Source organism: Solanum dulcamara, chromosome 2 (genome assembly GCF_947179165.1).
Source record: "Solanum dulcamara chromosome 2, daSolDulc1.2, whole genome shotgun sequence".
Taxonomy (NCBI): Eukaryota; Viridiplantae; Streptophyta; class Magnoliopsida; order Solanales; family Solanaceae; genus Solanum; species Solanum dulcamara.
In genome coordinates, this window is record NC_077238.1 from 44,436,918 (window position 1) to 44,455,678 (window position 18,761).

Below are 18,761 nucleotides of genomic sequence, written 5' to 3' on the forward strand. Positions count from 1 at the left end.
TTGAGGAACAAAGAAGTTGTATCTGTTAAAGTCCTTTGGAGGAATCAACAAATAGAAAGTGAAACATGGGAAGCGGAAGCGTATATGGTTAGGATATACCCTCATCTTTTCCCCTCTACCCAAACCTAAGGTATTAAGTTGTCCTTGCTCAATTACTTGAAATCTTTGCATCTCAATTTTTCTTGTCATATGCTTCGAAAAATTATAAAATATATTTTAAATGATGATATAAATTACATTATTGCATTAATGATGGGTTGTTGGTTTACACACTACCCTACTCAAGCTAAGTCTTTCCTCATTCGAGGATGAATGTTCCCAAGGGGGAGATAATTTAACATCCCCTAAAAAAGTTGTATACGAAGTTTCAATTCTCGCTTAAAAATAATACAACCTCTGTATTTTAGGCATAACTTTTAATAGGTTTGTCCAAATTGAGTGATTCAAATTTCTGAGTAACCACAAGATCATTACCTACAACCTTTGTGAAGACTATAATTTACGTTTCGGAGGTTAAATAGGTCAAATAAATTAATTATTGTAAGACAGTGTGCTGTGATGAAATGGAGTGATTGTAGAAGGAAATTCATATATCACTGTAGGAAGCTCTAAATTGGTTTATTCTTGATTGACATTAAACTAGACTTCTATATCTACAATTCTTATGAAGACACCAAATCCTAATAAGGAATTTATCTTATTCAAACGCAGCTCTGAAAAAGAGTGTTTTGTTAAAAAGAACTCATCTCACCTACCATGGAAAGATCTAGATACATTTGACATCACTCATGACATAAATTGTCCTCCATTTAACATCATCCATGACATCAATATATTCTATTAAATTTTCATATTTTTCTTTATAATTATTTTATTTATTGTTAGCTCCCTCTTTCCCACCTATAAATACCCACCTTATTTCCTTATTTTATTCATCAAGCTTTCTCAAAGCAAATCTTCTCTCTATACACTTCTTTACATATTCTCAAATATATATTTAGTTCTTAGTAGTGAAGAAATACTATTCCGGTGATTCATATACTCCGGGTAGTACACAAAGCGTTCCGGCGAGGAGAGAAGTTAGGACTCAAGAGTGTTCATTAAGTCTTTTGGTACCGACTAAAGCTTCGGATTCCAAGTATGTAAGGCTTCAATGAGATTATTCCTTCCACTCTCATTCCTAAATTATTTTGATTAAATGATAAATTATATTTATTTTCTTTAAGCTCTACTCTAAGTTATGTGTGTATTTATCCATGGTTTCTTCCACCCATGTAGTCCAAAAACTCTTTCAATTAAATATCTTAATTTCAAGTAATATTTTCTTATGTTAATTCTTATTTTTACTTAATAGTATGAATCATGGTTAAACTAATGATTATTGCTCTATTTTGATGCAACATAATTTCATATGTATGAATTGATGATTTTACAAGTAAACCCTCTAATTATCTATTTAAAGGTTTTTGAAATTCATGGTGGGTTGTTTAAAACATGATTTTTAATTAATGGATTTCAAAGTATTTATGTATATTTATTTACATACATATTTGCAAGTTGAAATGATTTGAACCCACCTAGTTTTACTACATTTTTAATAAAGTTTGACTTGAAAGCTTTGACTTCAAATAAATGTTTATGAAAGCAATATCTATGATCAAAAAGGGAGTCTTATAAAATGAAAGAATGATGAATTGATATGAATGATGGATTGTTTATGCAATAAGGACAATTCTTGCATATTTGAATTATCAAATGTTTTAATGAGCTATTCTACTAAATATGATGTTTGACTTCTCAAGTTATACGCTATGAATATTTTGAAGTATTAAATTATTCCGTGGGATTGACTTAGCACCGAATGAGGCATTGAGGTGAGATTCGGTAAGGGAATCCTAGTAGCAACCCCTTGTCTCATTAACTATGTGCCAACATAGGAGCCCTTGTAGGCTTAGTCTAATGGATCCATAAATAGACCTTAAACTTAAAGTTAAAGAAATGAATGAAGTTGGCGGAGTTCTACCTGGCAAGTAGTCTCCCCGGCCAACGTAGGGGGTTATGTTGGATTCCATGTAATAGCTCGCATGGTCTTAAATATCGGTTATGGTTAATTTCACACAAAATAAATGTTTTAAAGGATATATATATATATTATTTATTATGCATACATTAAATTATGTTCCATATTACATAAATATTTTAATATTTCCTCAATGTTCATGCATCCTTACATACTTAGTAAATTCAAAGTACTAACGCATACTCTTTTGCCTATATGATATCACCATGTAGGGATCGGTGCTCCTCCTCGTTATCCTCCACGTGGCTAGTTGAGACTTCGTTTGAAGACTACTTTTGGTGAGTTCCCATGTTCCGGGAACAAATCTTCTTTATATTTCTAGCTTATGATATGTTGAGATATTTTACTATGGTATTTCTTCTATTATGATTAAGGGTGAGCTAGGGACTTGTCTTATCCCCGTTAAATCTAATAGTTAGAGGTATTGTTGGACATATGTAAGTTGAATATTTACAATTATGATTTATGATTCTTCATTTATCGTCATTACCTATAAAAGGCTAAAAGAATGCTAAGAGGCTTGTCTGAGGTACTTTCGGGTTCCTCATTCGCCATGTCACGTCTAGGCCCTAGGCTTGGGTCATGACATAAAGCTACCTTCTTTCTCTTGGCATGTTTTTGGCATAAGTATGTAAAACCCTTCTTCACTCTTGATATGACTTTGACATAAGCTGTGATGTTATGATTAAATATTTATGGTACCGAGTCCCTTGATGGACCAAGTATGATATATGTCACTATCTAAGGATCAGCCCGAATATTACTCAGCATATGTTACTATCTAAGGATCGAGCCATACGTTCTGCGGCACATATATATATGACGACTACATAAAGAAAAGTAGGGAGTATGTAAAGACTATCCCTTCATTCTTTTGGCATGATCTTTATGAAATAAATAGACAAAATATATGTGATCCCAAGGAAGTCCCCATTCTCAAAGCCACTAAGATGGCTATTTTTTTGACTTCTAAAATATATTTTATTACACCTTTATACGAGTAGATGATTTCAAAAGTTCTACTTTGATGCAAACCATAATGACAGTTCAAAGGTACTTGTTGTGGCTATTATCCTAATTTTTGAATGATAGTTCATTTTGATTATTTAAACAAGTCTCCAATGATGGTTTAAATTGCATATGGTTACCCATTACTCTACTCGTGTATACCGTAACCCTTCTACCACAGAGTCCCAAGCCGGGTACGTAATCATGCGTAATTCACTGCATTATCCACCGAGTCCCTCACTAAAGGGTCGGGTACGGTATATGAGGAAATGATAATGCAATGACATGAATAACTCAACAAGTCCCTCACTAGAAGGCTGGGTACGTATATATATATATATATATATGATGATATGATTATTCACTGAGTCCCATAAAGGGTCGGGTATGATATATGATGACATAATTATTTACCGAGTCCCATAAAGGGCTGGGTACAACCGATTCCTATAAAGGGACGGGTACGATATATGATGGTATGATTATTATGATAGTATGATTATTTACCGAGTCCCACAATGGGATGGGTATGAAATATGACTCTGAGATGCATGACTTCATTTTATAAGATGTAGGTACAGTGTTTTATGAGTTGTTATATTGTTCCCTGCATTCCTATATCAACTATACTCCCTTTGCGGTATTCTATACTTTATATACTCAATATATATGTCATACTGACCCCCTTTTCTTAGGGGGCTGCATTCATGCTCACAGGTATAGATGCATTCCACTCAGCAGTTCAGAAGCACTCCATAGTGTCGGGGCCAAGTTTTGGTATTAACACTCAATGTATATATTTATTTATTCACGGTATGGCAGGGGCCTTGTCCCACCTTATGTTACTATTGTTACTCTTAGAGGTCTATAGACATGTATGTGGGTTGTATATGCTTGTATTTAGAGTGGTGCCTATGATAAGCCGCGATGGCTTATATGCTATTCTGCCTGTTGATGTGCTATAACTTAAATAGGGGACAAATTTACTTACAGATAGCAGGGATATACGCTAGTGCCCAGTTCGGGCACCTGTCATGGACTATGGAGTTGGGTCGTGACAAAAGTGGTATCAGAGTGGTTTGGTCCTCGGAATGTCTACAGAACATGTCTAGTAGAGTCCTGTTTATCAGTATGTTGTGCACCACATTTATAAACAGGAGGCTACAGGACATTTAGGATGTTACCTTTCTTTCTTGTCTTAGATCGTGCGATAGAGCCCAGCCATAGGAAATGAAATTCCTTTTTCTAACCTTTGGTTTCAGCGGAAGAGCGAAATCGACATAAGAAAGTGATGGATGATATTGGAAGATACACAATATACAGGTAAGTTATGGTGCGAAAGAGGCATGCTAGGTAAGGTAAGAACATTGAAATATGATTGAAATGTAAAGTTGGAAATTGAAAGGAAAAGTAGACAGAAAAGTGTAACGGGTGTAGTTCGAGTTACGCAGTTCACTGCATTATCCACTGAGTCCCTCACTAAAGGGAAGGGTACATTATATGAGGAAATAATAATGCAATGACATGAATAACTCACCAAGTCCCTCACTAGAGGGACGGGTATGTATGTATATATATATATGATGATATGATTATTCACCGAGTCCCATAAAGGGCCGGGTATGATATATAATGACATGATTATTCACCGAGTCCTATAAAGGGTCGAGTACGACCCAGTCTTATAAAAGGCCGGGTATGATATATGATGGTATGATTATTATGATAGTATGATTATTTACTGAGTCCCACAATGGGCTGGGTAGAAAATACGACTCTGAGATGCATGACTTCATTTTATAAGACACAGGTACAGTGTTTTATGAATTGTTATATTATTCCCTACATTCCTATATCAACAGTTGTCACGACCCAACTCCGTAGGCCATGACTGGTGCCCGTGTTGGGCACCCATAGGTACCCTTAGCCCTACTTAGTACATTAATCGAATAAATATAGGTAATGATTAGAAGGGATCTCTAAACAGATGTAATGCACGAGGGCCGATAGGCCATTACAAAACACAAAAAAAAAACCAAAACATATATACAAAACCCACATCTCATGTCTACAGACCTCTACAGAATGATATCCTAGTAATATGACGGGACAGGGCCCCGCCGTACCCCTGATCAACGTATATATATATATACAATAGAAAGTGTCAGTACCAAAATAGGGCTCCGGACAAAGGAGCACCGTCGACCAACATGGTGGATGTCCTAAGCGAGCGGATCAGCAAACCAATCATCTGTACCTGCGGGCATGTAACGCAGCCCCCGAAGAAAGGGGGTCAGTACGGAAAATGTACTGAGTATGTAAAGCATGGACTGAAATCAGTAAAGTCATTACCAGAGCAAAATGTACAAAAATGAGCAAAATATCCAAAAATATCAAATGTTTATCAAACCACATATAATGGGTTGTAATAAGTAAAGTCATTACCGCGATAGAATGTACAAAACTGAGCAAAATGTTCGGAGATATCAAATGCTGATCAAAACCTCAGATAATGTATACAGAAAAACATATGCCATATCCGGCCCCATTAAGGGACTCGGTGAACAAAGTGTGGTCGCCCTCCCATCATCGGCGCTATGGCACAGCATAACACCAGAGTAGGGAATATCTCCGTAACAAATTATATCATATCAGATGGCCATATCAAATCATATCATATCACAAACATATATGTACATGGCACAGCATAACTCCGTGGCATAATATTTACCACCCCATGGTACATGTCATACCTGCCCCCTCACATCGGGACATGGCGAATAATGCAGAGAAATATGCACGAAAACATATCCTGGCCCAGGCTCAGTGAAGGAAGCATTGAGGCATCCACGAGTGGAGTAGTGAGAAACTATATGCAATTTAAATCATATTTAAGACTCAATGGAATAATCAGAATAAGCTATCATTTAAAAATTGAGACGAGACTCATGTCAAGTACCTTTCGAAAGTTACGCTGGATTATATCAGAATAAATCTTCTAGAATCATATAGACGTATCGAAGCTTAATAAAATACCTTTTGGAAATCAAGGAATTGGCCATCCTAATAGCTCTAGGAATAGGAACCTCTTTGAAATTATATAAAAGTCATATTTGTGTTTCATAAATACCATACCAAAACAAAGATTAGGTTTACATACTTATGTCAAAACATGAAAATCGAAAGAATATGCTTTACATACTTATGTCAAAAACATGCCAAAAGAAAGAAAGGTTCGCTTTACGTACCTCTTACGGATTACTCTTAACTATGCTCGCCTCATCGTCTCTTGGACCTATTTAACATGAAATTAATACTAAGGTTAATAAACTTTCACTTTCCAATTTCCAACTCTACACCCAAGTAACCATAGGAATCATTTCCTTATCTATGACTCTCGACTAGTTTATTACTAGCTCCGAATCTACCGAAAATCGGGCAGCATCTCCCCTGTAACTTGAACATCCCCGAGTTTTCAACTCGGACACCATGTCAACAACCATACCAACAACAACAGCCAGCAGCATGTATACAAGTAAATCACTTCAACGTTACACAATACAAGCTCTATACAACTCATTCCAAACTACGGTACCAAAATAGAGTTTTTAACCTTTATTTCGTAAAATATGTAGTCATACCAAACAGAGGGTTGTGTGGCTGCAACCAGCAGAACCCACATCCATTTTTTAGTACTTTACATCCCTGCAACACGCAATTAAACCACCACCAAACTGCAGCACCACAACAACAACACACTACGCGACTTCGATTTAACTACTATGACTTCCATTTAGTTTGTTTCCAACGTCAAACATCCTTATACCATTTTTTTCCACTTCCAGCATATTTTAAGACATGTAATATACTTCATAACATCATCATAAAGTCCAGTTCAAAACAAAAAAACTTTACCTTTCCCGAAATTCACCAAAACTCGCCAAAACTTGCCTCGGAATTTCCCTTAGCGCAACTGAAACTTAGGGACTGTTTGGTAACGTTTTCGGCTGCCTCAAACCATACAATTTCATTACTAACATCTTCATAACATCATGGTATATCTCATATAATTAATTCTTGGAACGGAATCGGAGAACTTACCTTTTTCTCCTCCCAAAATCGTAGCTCTTTCCTTGTTTCTAGCCTAAGTTTCTCTTCTCTTCTCTTCTTTCTTCCTCTTGTTATTTCGTTTTGTTTCTCTTGAAATCTCTAGATGATTATGGAAATTAATGAGTCATAAGACTCATATATATATATACAACTTTAGGGGAGACACATGTCATCCCCTAAGTGGTGACACATGTCAAGCTCTAAGTGGCGACACATGTCAAGATCTAAGTGGTGACACATGTCAAGGTTTCATTGGTCCAACACACCCATTTTTTCCAATCATGGGCTGCCATGTGGCATGTGGGGACCACATGAGTCTTCTTAAAGACTTTGTGAAATTCCCATTTTACCCCTAGCCTTCCACAATATTACCATAGGCCACTTTGCGAATTTTCTTTTTTGCCCTTTGCCTTTTTCAATATTTCCACACTATTAATGATCATAAATAATATTCATATCCAACTTGTATATTAAATAAATTTTGGAAGATGTTCATTCCGTTAACTTTACCATGGCTACCTTAAAACATCCAACCGTATAAAATACGGGATATAACATCCTCCATGAAAAATTCCAATTTTTTTTTTGCCCCTTACTTTTTCTAATATTTCCAAGTTGAAATTCCAATTTAGTCATAAGAATTTTGTATCCAACAAGATCAACCATAGCCTTTCCCTTGACTTATTACCGTTATCCCGAAATACCCTAATGTGCAAAATACGGTACTGATTATTATGATAGTATGATTATTTACTGAGTCCCACAATGGGCTGGGTAGAAAATACGACTCTGAGATGCATGACTTCATTTTATAAGACGCAAGTACAGTGTTTTATGAGTTGTTATATTATTCCCTGCATTCCTATATCAACAGTACTCCCTTTGCAGTATTCTATGCTTTACATACTCAATACATATGTCACACTGACCCCCCATTTCTCAGGGGGCTGCATTCATACCTGCAGGTACAGATGCATTCGACTCAGTAGTTCAGAAGCACTACATAGTACTAGGGCCTAGTTTTAGTATTAACCCTCGATGTATATATTTATTTGTTCATGGGTACGGCGAGGGCCTTGTCCCGCCTTATGTTATTATATGGGTTGTATATGCATGTATTTATAGTGGCGCCTATGATAAGCCTCACCGGCTTATATGTTATTTTGCTTGTTGATATGCTATAACTTAAAGAGGGGACAAATTTACTTACAGACAGTAGGGATATACGCGAGTGACTAGTTCGGGCACCCGTCATGCCTAAGGGGTTGGATCGTGACAAAAGAGGTATCAGAGTAGTTTGGTCCTTGAAATGTTTACAGAACGTGTCTAGTAGAGTACTGTTTATTGATGTGTTGTGCACCACATCTATAAACAGGAGGCTACAGGACATTTTGGATGTTATTTTTCTTTCTTGTCTTAGATCGTGCGATTGAGCCTAGCCATAGGAAATCAAATTCCTTTTTCTAACCTTTGGTTTCAGCTGAAGAACGATATCAATAGAAGAAAGTGATAGATGATATTGGAAGCTACATAGTATACATGTAAATAATGGTGCGAAAGAGGCATGCTGGGTAAGGTAAGAAAATTAAAATATAATTAAAATGTAAAGTTGAAAATTAAAGGAAAAGTAGACAGGAAAGTGTAAAGGGTGCAGTTTGAGTTGGACATACAAGTTAAGTCCATCATTTTATACGGTTATTGATATTGAAATCACTGTGCGGCTGTGAGATGAGAAGATATTGAAAGCCCTGTGTGGCTGTGTCATGAGGGATATAAATATATATATATATATATATATATATATATATATATATATATCTTTTACGTGTAGGTTTTGAGATAGTACGAAATACAGAGGAAACTCTGCCCAATTTTTTTCTTCTTCTGAGAATGAAATAAGGAAAAGGAAGAGACTGAGACATGAGTTTATAAGATGCCTTGGAAGTTGATACCTATAGGGTAAAATTTATAACATTGGACTAACACTGAAAGAGGGTCTCTCTACGTTGTTAGAAAAGGGGCACCATTTTTACTTGGGTAGTCATATTTCGAAAAAAAACTCTTGTCGAAAGGCCAAATGTCTAGCAATTGAGTTCCCCTTTGTTGCAAAGTACAAAACCCTCAACCATTAGTTGGGAATGCTTAAAATTCAAACGAGATCCCATAAGGGATGAATGGATCTCAAGGCCAGCAATAAATAGATAGAAGCCATGGTATCTGAGACCGTGTGAGGAACCATTGGTGGAGACCTTAAGGGATGGATGCGATCATACTAGAACTAACGCATCGGATCCCATCAGAACTCCAAAGTTAAGCATGCTTGGGCGAGAGTAGTACTAGGATGGGTGACCCCTTGGGAAGTTAAAGAGGAAATGAAACACAAGTATCCATATTTGGAACTCTGATATTGATTGCTCGATGAAAGTATATATTATTGCAATGGAACAGAAAAACTCTCCATATGGTCTGTATAAGATCTTGAGGAAGGTTTTGGTTAACATTCGAGGATGAATGTTCTAAAGGGGGGAGGATGTTATAACCCGTATTTTGCACATTTAGACATATTGAGATAATTGTAACAAGTTAAGGATAATGCTATGTTTTGATATTTTTTGATACATAAGTTGGTTACAAAAATTTTGGATGTGGAAATATTGTAAAAGGCCAAGGGAAATTTTTTGGATGTGGAAATATTGTAAGTGATTGAGATTGGAAGAATCAAAAAAAAAGAGGCCCAAACAAAAGACCCAAGCCATTTATCCATGTGATGAATGAATAAAAAGGGGGTCCTTAGTCATAAACCTCTAGAACCTTCAAGAGAAATTGAGAAAGGAGAAGAACAAAGGGAAAAAAAGAGGAGTTAGAGGCCAAGTAATGTGTCATAGGACTTGACTTACTTATGTAAGCTACCTACTTGGAAATCTTACATACTTAAGCTACTTAAGTGCGTACCAAGCTTACGTAGCAAGGATTACATAGATTCGTAAAAGAAGAAGAGATTACGAACCCACAAGGAGAAGGAGAGAGTGAAACATGTCATCCCATGAGAGAGTGCCATGTGGGAGCATCTGCAGCAAGGGGGTGGGCCCCACATGCCATATGGAATCCCTTAAGTGGAGGAGATGGTGCGTTGGCCCTATGAGGGCTTGAATCATGTCACCAATGAGGGGTAAAACAGTGTCACCCCTTAAAGTGGACTATATATATATGTTTTATGACTTATTTCCCTCATCCTTATCCCAAAAGTCATCTTCTTCAAGATAGTTCTAAAAAGAGAAGAAGAAAAATAAACCTTGAGCTAGAGAGAGAGCAACGGTTTTGAGGACAAAAAGGTAAGTTCTCCCATTTCATTTCATGAATTAATTATCTAGGGTATACCAAAATGGTATGATGGTGTTATTAATGTAAATTTATGGTTTGTAGCATCCCTAAAACATTAACAAACAACCCCAAAGTTTCAGCTGCACTAAAGGAAATTCTGAGGAGAGTTCTGGCAAGTTTTGTCGAGTTTCAGGTAAGGTAAAGTTTTTTCTTTCGAACTAGAGTTTATGAGGTTGTTATGAGGTATATTAAATTTCTTAAATAAGGTTGGAAGTGGAAAATTATATAAGGATGCTTGACGTTGGAAACAAACTAAATTGAAGTTGTTATAGCTAAATCAAAGTCGAGTAGTGGGTTGTCGTTGTGGTGCTGCGGGTGCAACTGGTTGGGTTGCGTGTTGCAGGGCTTCAAATTATTTTAACAAGGGTGTAGGTGCTTCTGGTTTCAGCCATACGACCCTCCATTTGGTATGGTTAAAGATTTTGTGAAACAAAGATTAAAAACTCTATTTTTGTATCATAGTTTGGAGCTTGTATTGTGTAAGGTTGAAGTTATTTACTTGTACATATGTTGCTGGTTGTTGTTTTTGGTATGGTTGTTGACATTTTGGCCGAGTTGAAATGTTGGGGATGTTGAAGTTATAGGGAAGATGCTGCCCAATTTTTGATAGATTCAGAACTAGTAACAAACTAGTCGAGGGTAATGGATAAGGAAATAAATCCTATGAGTAATTGGTTGTAGAGTTGGAAATTGAAAAGTGCAAGGTAATCAACCTTAGTATTACTTTCATGTTAAATAGGTTCAAAAGACGATGAGGCGAACGTGGTTAAGAGTAGTCCCTAAGAGGTAAGTGAAGCTACCTTCTTTTTCTTGGCATGTTTTTAGCATAAGTATGTGAAACCCTTCTTCACTCTTGATATGTCTTTGACATAAGTATGATGTTATGATGAAATGTTTATGGTACTGAGTCCCTTGATGGACCATGTATGATATATTTCACTATCTAAGGATTGGGACGAATGTCCCTTGGCATATGTTACTATCTAAGGATCGGGCCGTACGTTCTGCAACACATATGTATATGACGACTACATAAAGGAAAGTAGAGAGTATGTAAAGCCTATCCCTTCTTTCTTTTGGCATGATCTTTATTAAATGAATAGTCGAAGTATTTGTGATCCCAAGGAAGTCCCCATTCTCAAAGCCACTAGGATGGCCATTTTCTTGACTTCCAAGAAATATTTTTCTACTCCTTGATACGAGTAGACGATTTCAAAAGTGCTACTTTGATGCAAACCATAATGATACTCCAAAGGTACTTGTTGTGTCTATTGTCCTAATTTTTGAATGATAGTTCATTTTGATTATTTTAACAACTCTCCAATAATGGTTTAAATTGCATATGGTTACTAACTACTCTACTCGTGTATATTGTAACCCTTCTACTACTGAGTCTCGGGTCGGGTACGTAATCGTGCATAGTTCACTGCATTATCCACTAAGTCCCTCACTAAAGGGACGGATACGCTATATGAGGAAATGATAATGCCATGACAGAAATGACTCACTGAGTTCCTCACTAAAGGGCCGGGTATGTATGTATATATATATGATGATATTATTATTCACCGAGTCCCATAAAGGGCCGGATATGATATATGATGACATGATTATTTATTGAGTCCCATAAAGGGCTAGGTACGACCGAGTCCCATAAAGGGACGGGTACGATATATGATGGTGTGATTATTATGATAGTATGATTATTTACCGAGTCCCACAATGGGCCGGGTATGAAATATGACTCTGAGATGCATGACTTTATTTTATAAGATGTAGGTACTATGTTTTATGAGTTGTTATATTGTTCCCTGCATACCTATATCAACTATAATCCCTTTACGGTATTCTATGCTTTACATACTCAATACATATGTCGTACTAACCCCCTTTTCTTAGGAGGGTTGCATTCATGCTCGCAGGTATAGATGCATTCCACTCAGCAGTTCAAAAGCACTCCATAGTGTCGGGGCCTAGTTTTGGTATTAACACTCAATGTATATATTTATTTATTTATGGTATGGCGGGGGCTCTGTCCCACCTTATGAGTTGTTATATTGTTCGCTGCATTCCTATATCAACAGTACTCCCTTTGCGATATTCTATGCTTTACAAACTCAGTACATATGTCATACTGACCTCCTTTTTCTCGGGGGGGGGGGGGGGGGGGGGCTGCGTTCATGCCTGCACACTTTAGGGATTCGTCAGCATAGGAGTTCTACTCAGCAGCTCAAAAGCGCTCTATAGTTTTGGGGCCTAGTTTTTGTATTAACCCTCGATGTATATATTTATTTGTTCACGGGTATGGCAGGGGCCCTATCCTTTCTTATGTTATTTTTCTTAGTCTTAGAGATCTATGAACATGTATGTGGGTTGTATATGGGTTGTATATGCATATATGTACAGTGGTGCCTATGATAAGCCTCGCCGGATTATATGTTGTCTTGCCTGTTGATGTTCTATAAATTAAATAGGTGACAGATTTACATAAAGATAGTAGGGATATACGCGAATGCCTTGTTCAGGAACCCATCACGGCCTACGGGGATGGGTCGTGACACTCATAACTAGTCTTCGATAGGTGAGGACTCACCACAACTCCACCGGATGGAAGCACAACTAGCCACATATAGGAATGTGATCATCAACCTCTATATTATGAAATAATGTAGGAAACAATATGCTTTAGTATGTTTGAATGTACTAAGTATGTGGGCATGCCATGTAATCTATATCATAGAATGCAATGATCAATTTACCTACATGATAAAGAGGATAAGTAAAGTCATGAGAAAACCATAATGATCAAAGCATTTAAGAAACATCATTAAAAATCATAAAATAACATAAAGATAATATATTTATGTGGGATAGGAACCACAACTGATAATAAAATCGTGGGTGTTATAACATGGAATCCCAATGTCTCCCCATACAACAGAAGAAAGGGGATTTTACTTGCCAAGATAGACTCTACCCTGCTAGGCAGGTCATGTACATACGCTATATGTAGATCCACTAGCTAATCCATATAGGCAAATCCTATGGTGGCATGTAGTTATGAGAAAATAGACTTCATATAAGGACCACGTAGGTCGAGCCCCTATCTCAAGTCATCATTCGGTACTAAGTCAAATCCTACAGAATGCATAGCATAGTAATCATACTTAACATATATCATAAACTTGTTCATAAATTGCATAATTCATAGATTAGCTCATTTTCATGTCGTACTTGCAATATGAGTATAAGCCTTTCAACATAACAATATCATACTTGCATAATTTATGTCATTAGGTACTTAGGTCACAAATTAAGGATCCCAAGTCACCTTTCTTCATAATTTGCATGAAATTCATATCTTGAACATAATCATAATCCATAAATATAGTTCATACTTGAATTTAGGGTAAAACATGAATACATAGTCAATTTGATTAAAAACCATGAAATTACTTGAAAATTATTGAACTCCATAATCAAAATTCATGTAAATCACCATTGAGAATAGCTTCATGCATGCGCATTCATAGTTCAACTAGAAATCATGCAATTAATAAAAAAACATAGTTATAATGATTATTGATAACTATTTAAAATGTAATTGAAACATCCCAACACACTTCAACAAAATTAGAGTTTAAAAGTAATGAAATTTCAAAAGAAATTTGGGGAAAACCTTGGGAATCTATGGGTGAAAGGTACCCAAGGATCAATCCGCACATACCTTAGTGAATTGACCTTGAAATTGAGAGGAGAAGACTTGGTTTTGAAGAAGCCCTAGCCAAAACCTTCATGAATAAGATAATCTCTTGAAGTAACCTGGAGAGAGAAGTATTAAAGTTGTTTGGGAGTTAATGAGGGAAAATAATTTAGTTAGGAGTATTTCTGATAATTACATAATGAATCTAGTCCAAAAAACTGTCTACATTCATTAATGAAAGAATAAGGAATGACGGAATTACCCTTCATTTAACTGAAAACTAGGACTACACGGAGGACCCATCGCGGTTTGTGATCCTCACCATATCCCATGGTGGTGTCCGTGAGGTTAGTCTTGCAATTAAATCTTAGGGGGTTGTAGGGAGGAGTTTCAGGACTTCCTTCACAGAGAACTTTACGATTTGTGGAGGTCATCATGGTCCGTGAATTGAGGCATAGAATAGGACCTGTTGGAGGGTTTGTAGAAGTATCCACCAAATAACCGACCATGGTCCGTGAAGGGAAACACGACCCGTGGTTGTGATGTGTGGTCCCTTCCCTGAGAAAGTTCTTGAGGGTCTTAAGAAAGGGGTCACCACAAAGGGTCCACCTCTCATAGTGCTCACCAAGGCTTATGATCCTAAGTCATGGTCGCTTCCCTGTAGGACTGCGTTTCATAATAACCACCTCGGTGGCTCACCACAAGCTGTGGTGCTGTGTACGACCTGTGATGGACTTCGTGGTCATTACCTGGTGTCAAAAGCTATATTTTTCTGGGATTTCATCTTTTCGACCTCGTTTTCTAATTTCAACTTCTGGAGTAACTTTGTAACAAAAAAGGAGTTGGTGGCCTACCAACTCAAGTGTATAGCTCAAGTTTGGTACACTCCATGGAAGTCTGAGAGAGTTGATGAGGTTCGTATTGGTTGGAAAGCCTTGATGCTTCTCTTTCTTGATCGTTCTTCCCACTTGAGCCAAGGGAGGAAAAGGCATTGGAGTTCACAAATCTTAAGCAAGGCAATATGAGGATGAGGGATTTTTCCCTCAAGTTCACCAAGCTATCCAAGTATGCTCTTTCATTGATTATTGATCCACATGCACGAATAAGCCAATTCATATTAGTGATATTTGACTTGGTTGAAAAGAAATATTAAACCAATATTCTTTTTATGGAAATAGACATATCTCATTTCATGATATTTATCAAACAAATTAAAGGAGAAATGCTTAAGGAGATGAGGATAAGAGTCTCCAAGAGGGCCTGATATGAAGGTGGGATCTCTAATACTAGGATCGGTAATGGTATTGGCCTCTCTTAACAAGTCCAAACATCCATAGGCCAAGGTTCAAGAAAGAGGTTTGATATGGATATGGTACCATAACATAAGGTTTAAGGTGGAGATGTGAATTTTATTAGTCCTACTTTTCCCAAATGTGCTAACTGTGGGAAAAATCATGGAGGAAGATGCTTGATCGGAATGGGTGCTTTCTATGGATATGGAAAAATAGGCCACAAGAAATCCAAGTGCCCTAATGTCACTAACACAGATAGAGAAGGTCATCCTTAAGGCCAAGTTGCTCAGGGAGGGCAAGGGAAATAAGGTGCCCAAACTTGACCTTAAGGTGGTAAACGCAATAACCGCTTCTATGCTCTTCATGCTAGGAAAGATGTGGATGAGACTCCCGATATTATTACGGGGATGTTACGGGTATTTAACTTTGATCTTTATGCATTACTTGATCTAGGTGCCAATTTATCTTTTGTTACCCCTTACCTTGCTATAAGATTTGATGTATGCCCTAAAGTATTTTTAGAACCTTTTTTAGTTTGTACTCTTATTGGCGATTCAGTGTTGGCCAAGAGAATTTATAGAACATGTCCCATGTTGGTTTTGCATAAAGTTATTCCTTGTGATCTTTCTAAACTTGACATGACCATTTTGACATTACTATTGGTATGGATTGGTTACATACCTCTAATGCATTCATTGATTGTAGAACCTGTAGGGTCAAGTTTAAATTTCCAAATTAGCCTATTGTTAAATGGAAGGATAATGATTTGGTGGATTGAAATTTTAAAGGACTATGATATAAGTGTGTTGTATCATTTGGGGATAGAAAATATTGTAGCCGATGCTCTTAGTTGGTTGTCCATGGATAGTTTTTATCATGTTGAGGAAGATAAGAATGAGTTGGTTAAGGATGTTCCTAGATTGGCCCATTTAGGTATCCGTTTGTTTGATTCTAATGGTGGGGGTGTTCTTGTGCATAATGGCTTGAAATTATCGCTTGGGGCGGATGTTAAGGCCAAACAAGAATATGATTTGGTTTTAGTTAGATTGAAGAAGTACATTACAAAAAAAAGCCATTGAGGTTTTCTCCCAAGGGGGAGATGGGGTACTTTAGTACCAAGATCATTTTTGTGTGCCTAAATCTTCAGAGAGTTGATGTTGAATAAGGCCCATAATTCTCGGTATTCAATTCATCTGGGATCTTCCAAGATTTATCATAATTTGAGGGAAGTGTATTAGTAGAATGACATTAAGACGGACATAACAGAGTTTGTGTCTAAGTGTCCAAATTGTCAAGAGGTGAAAGTTGTGCATCAAAAACTAGGAGGTTTAGCTCAAAATATTGAGATTCCTACTTGCAAGTGAGAAGATGTGAATATGGACTTTGTGATGGGTTTTCCTCGTACTAGAATACAACATGATTCTATTTGGGTTGTAGTAGACTGAATAAGCATATTTTCTAACTGTTAAGACTTCTTATAGTGCTAAAGATTATGCTAAGTTGTATATTTGTGAGTTGGTAAAGCTTCATAGTGTTCCCTTGTATATTATATCGGATCAAAGTACTTAGTTCACTTCACATTTTTAGAAGTCATTATAAAAGACTCTTGTTATGAAAGTCAAGTACTGTTTTTCATCCACAAACCGATGGGCAAGATGAATGAATGATCCAAACCTTTGAAGATATTATGAAGACATATGTCATAGATTTTAAGGGATGTTGGGATGAGTATTTGCCATTGATTGAGTTTTCCTACAAAGATAGCTATCACTCTATCATCCAAATGACTCCTTTTGAAGCCTTATATAAAATAATATGTAGGTCCTCTGTGGGGTTGTTGGAGATGTTCAAGATGGCATTAATTGGTCCTTATTTTTATTAGATGCAACGGAGAAAGTAAAGTTCATAAGAGAAAGATTGAAAACGACTGAAAGTCATCAAAGATGATGCTCGAACATAAGTAAAAGAGGACTTGAGTTTGATGCTGATGATTGGGTCTATTTGAAGGTTTCACCCATGAAGGGTGTAATGTGTTTTAGTAAGAAGGGGAAATTGAGTCCTAGGTATGTGGGACCCTATAAAATCTTGAAGCATACTCGAAAGGTGGCTAATAAGTTAGACTTGCCATTGGAGTTGACTATGGTTCATTAGGTGTTCGATGTGTTGATGTTGAGGAAGTTTCTGGGTGATCCTAGTTCAATTGTGCCTTTAGAAAGTGTGAATGTTAAAGAGACCTTGACTTATGAGGAGGTTCCGATGGAAATATTAGATAGGCAAGTGAAGTGTCTAAGAAACAAAGAGGTTGCATCCATGAAGGTTTTGTGGAGAAATGAATAAGTAGAGAGTGCTACATGTGTAGTGGAAGCGGACATGATGAAGCGTTATTCGTATCTCTTTCCTTGAACTCAAGCCTAAGCTATTAGGTTATTCTTTATTATGTATTTTATATGCATGAATGTTCATGAAGTTGATTCTAAGTCATGATTTATGTTAAGTTGAAGATCTACTGGTTTATGCATTTTGATGTGTCATTGCATTCATGTTGGGTTGCTAGTCCTCCTTTCGTGTCTTTTCATGCTAGGTGAATCTTATTTAAGGATGAATATTTCCAAGGGGGAGATATTGTAAGACTCCAAAAGTTTAAAAGTAGGAATGAAGGAAAAAATTTTAAAAAATGGATTGACTCAGCATCTACGAGTTAATCTATTAGTCATAGGTACTTCTATGAGTCGTAAGATTAACTGGTAGGACTGATGCTAGGTTGGAAATATGACTAAGTAAGGGATTGAGTCTAAAATCCAAGTTATGACTCCTAGAAGGATTGATGATTCATAAAAGTGACTCATAGAGAAACTTCAGAGATTCAGGGTGTGCTGTTTTTCAAAAGATGCAAGACGAGTTTGGTCCACGACCCATAAACCTATTGACGAATTTTAAGGACGAGTCATAGAGAAACTTTAGAGGTTTAGCATTTTAGGGATTTACATGCCCTGTAGAACGAGTCATTTAAATTATGCGCAAGTTATGAAAGAGGTGACTTGGGATCCTTATTTGGTAATCTAAGAACCTAATGACATGTTTATTCAAGTATAATTTATAATGTTGAAGGATTTTACTCATATAACAATTATGGTATGAAAATGAGCTACTCTATGAGTTTTTAAACCTATGAACAAGTATATCATAC

At 36.7% G+C, this 18,761-nt stretch overlaps 1 pseudogene; it reads left to right on the forward strand.

Moving 5' to 3' along the window:
• Window positions 1-9,457: 9,457 nt before the first annotated feature.
• LOC129881239 (5S ribosomal RNA) lies at window positions 9,458-9,579 on the forward strand (annotated as a pseudogene).
• The last annotated feature ends 9,182 nt before the right edge of the window (window positions 9,580-18,761 follow it).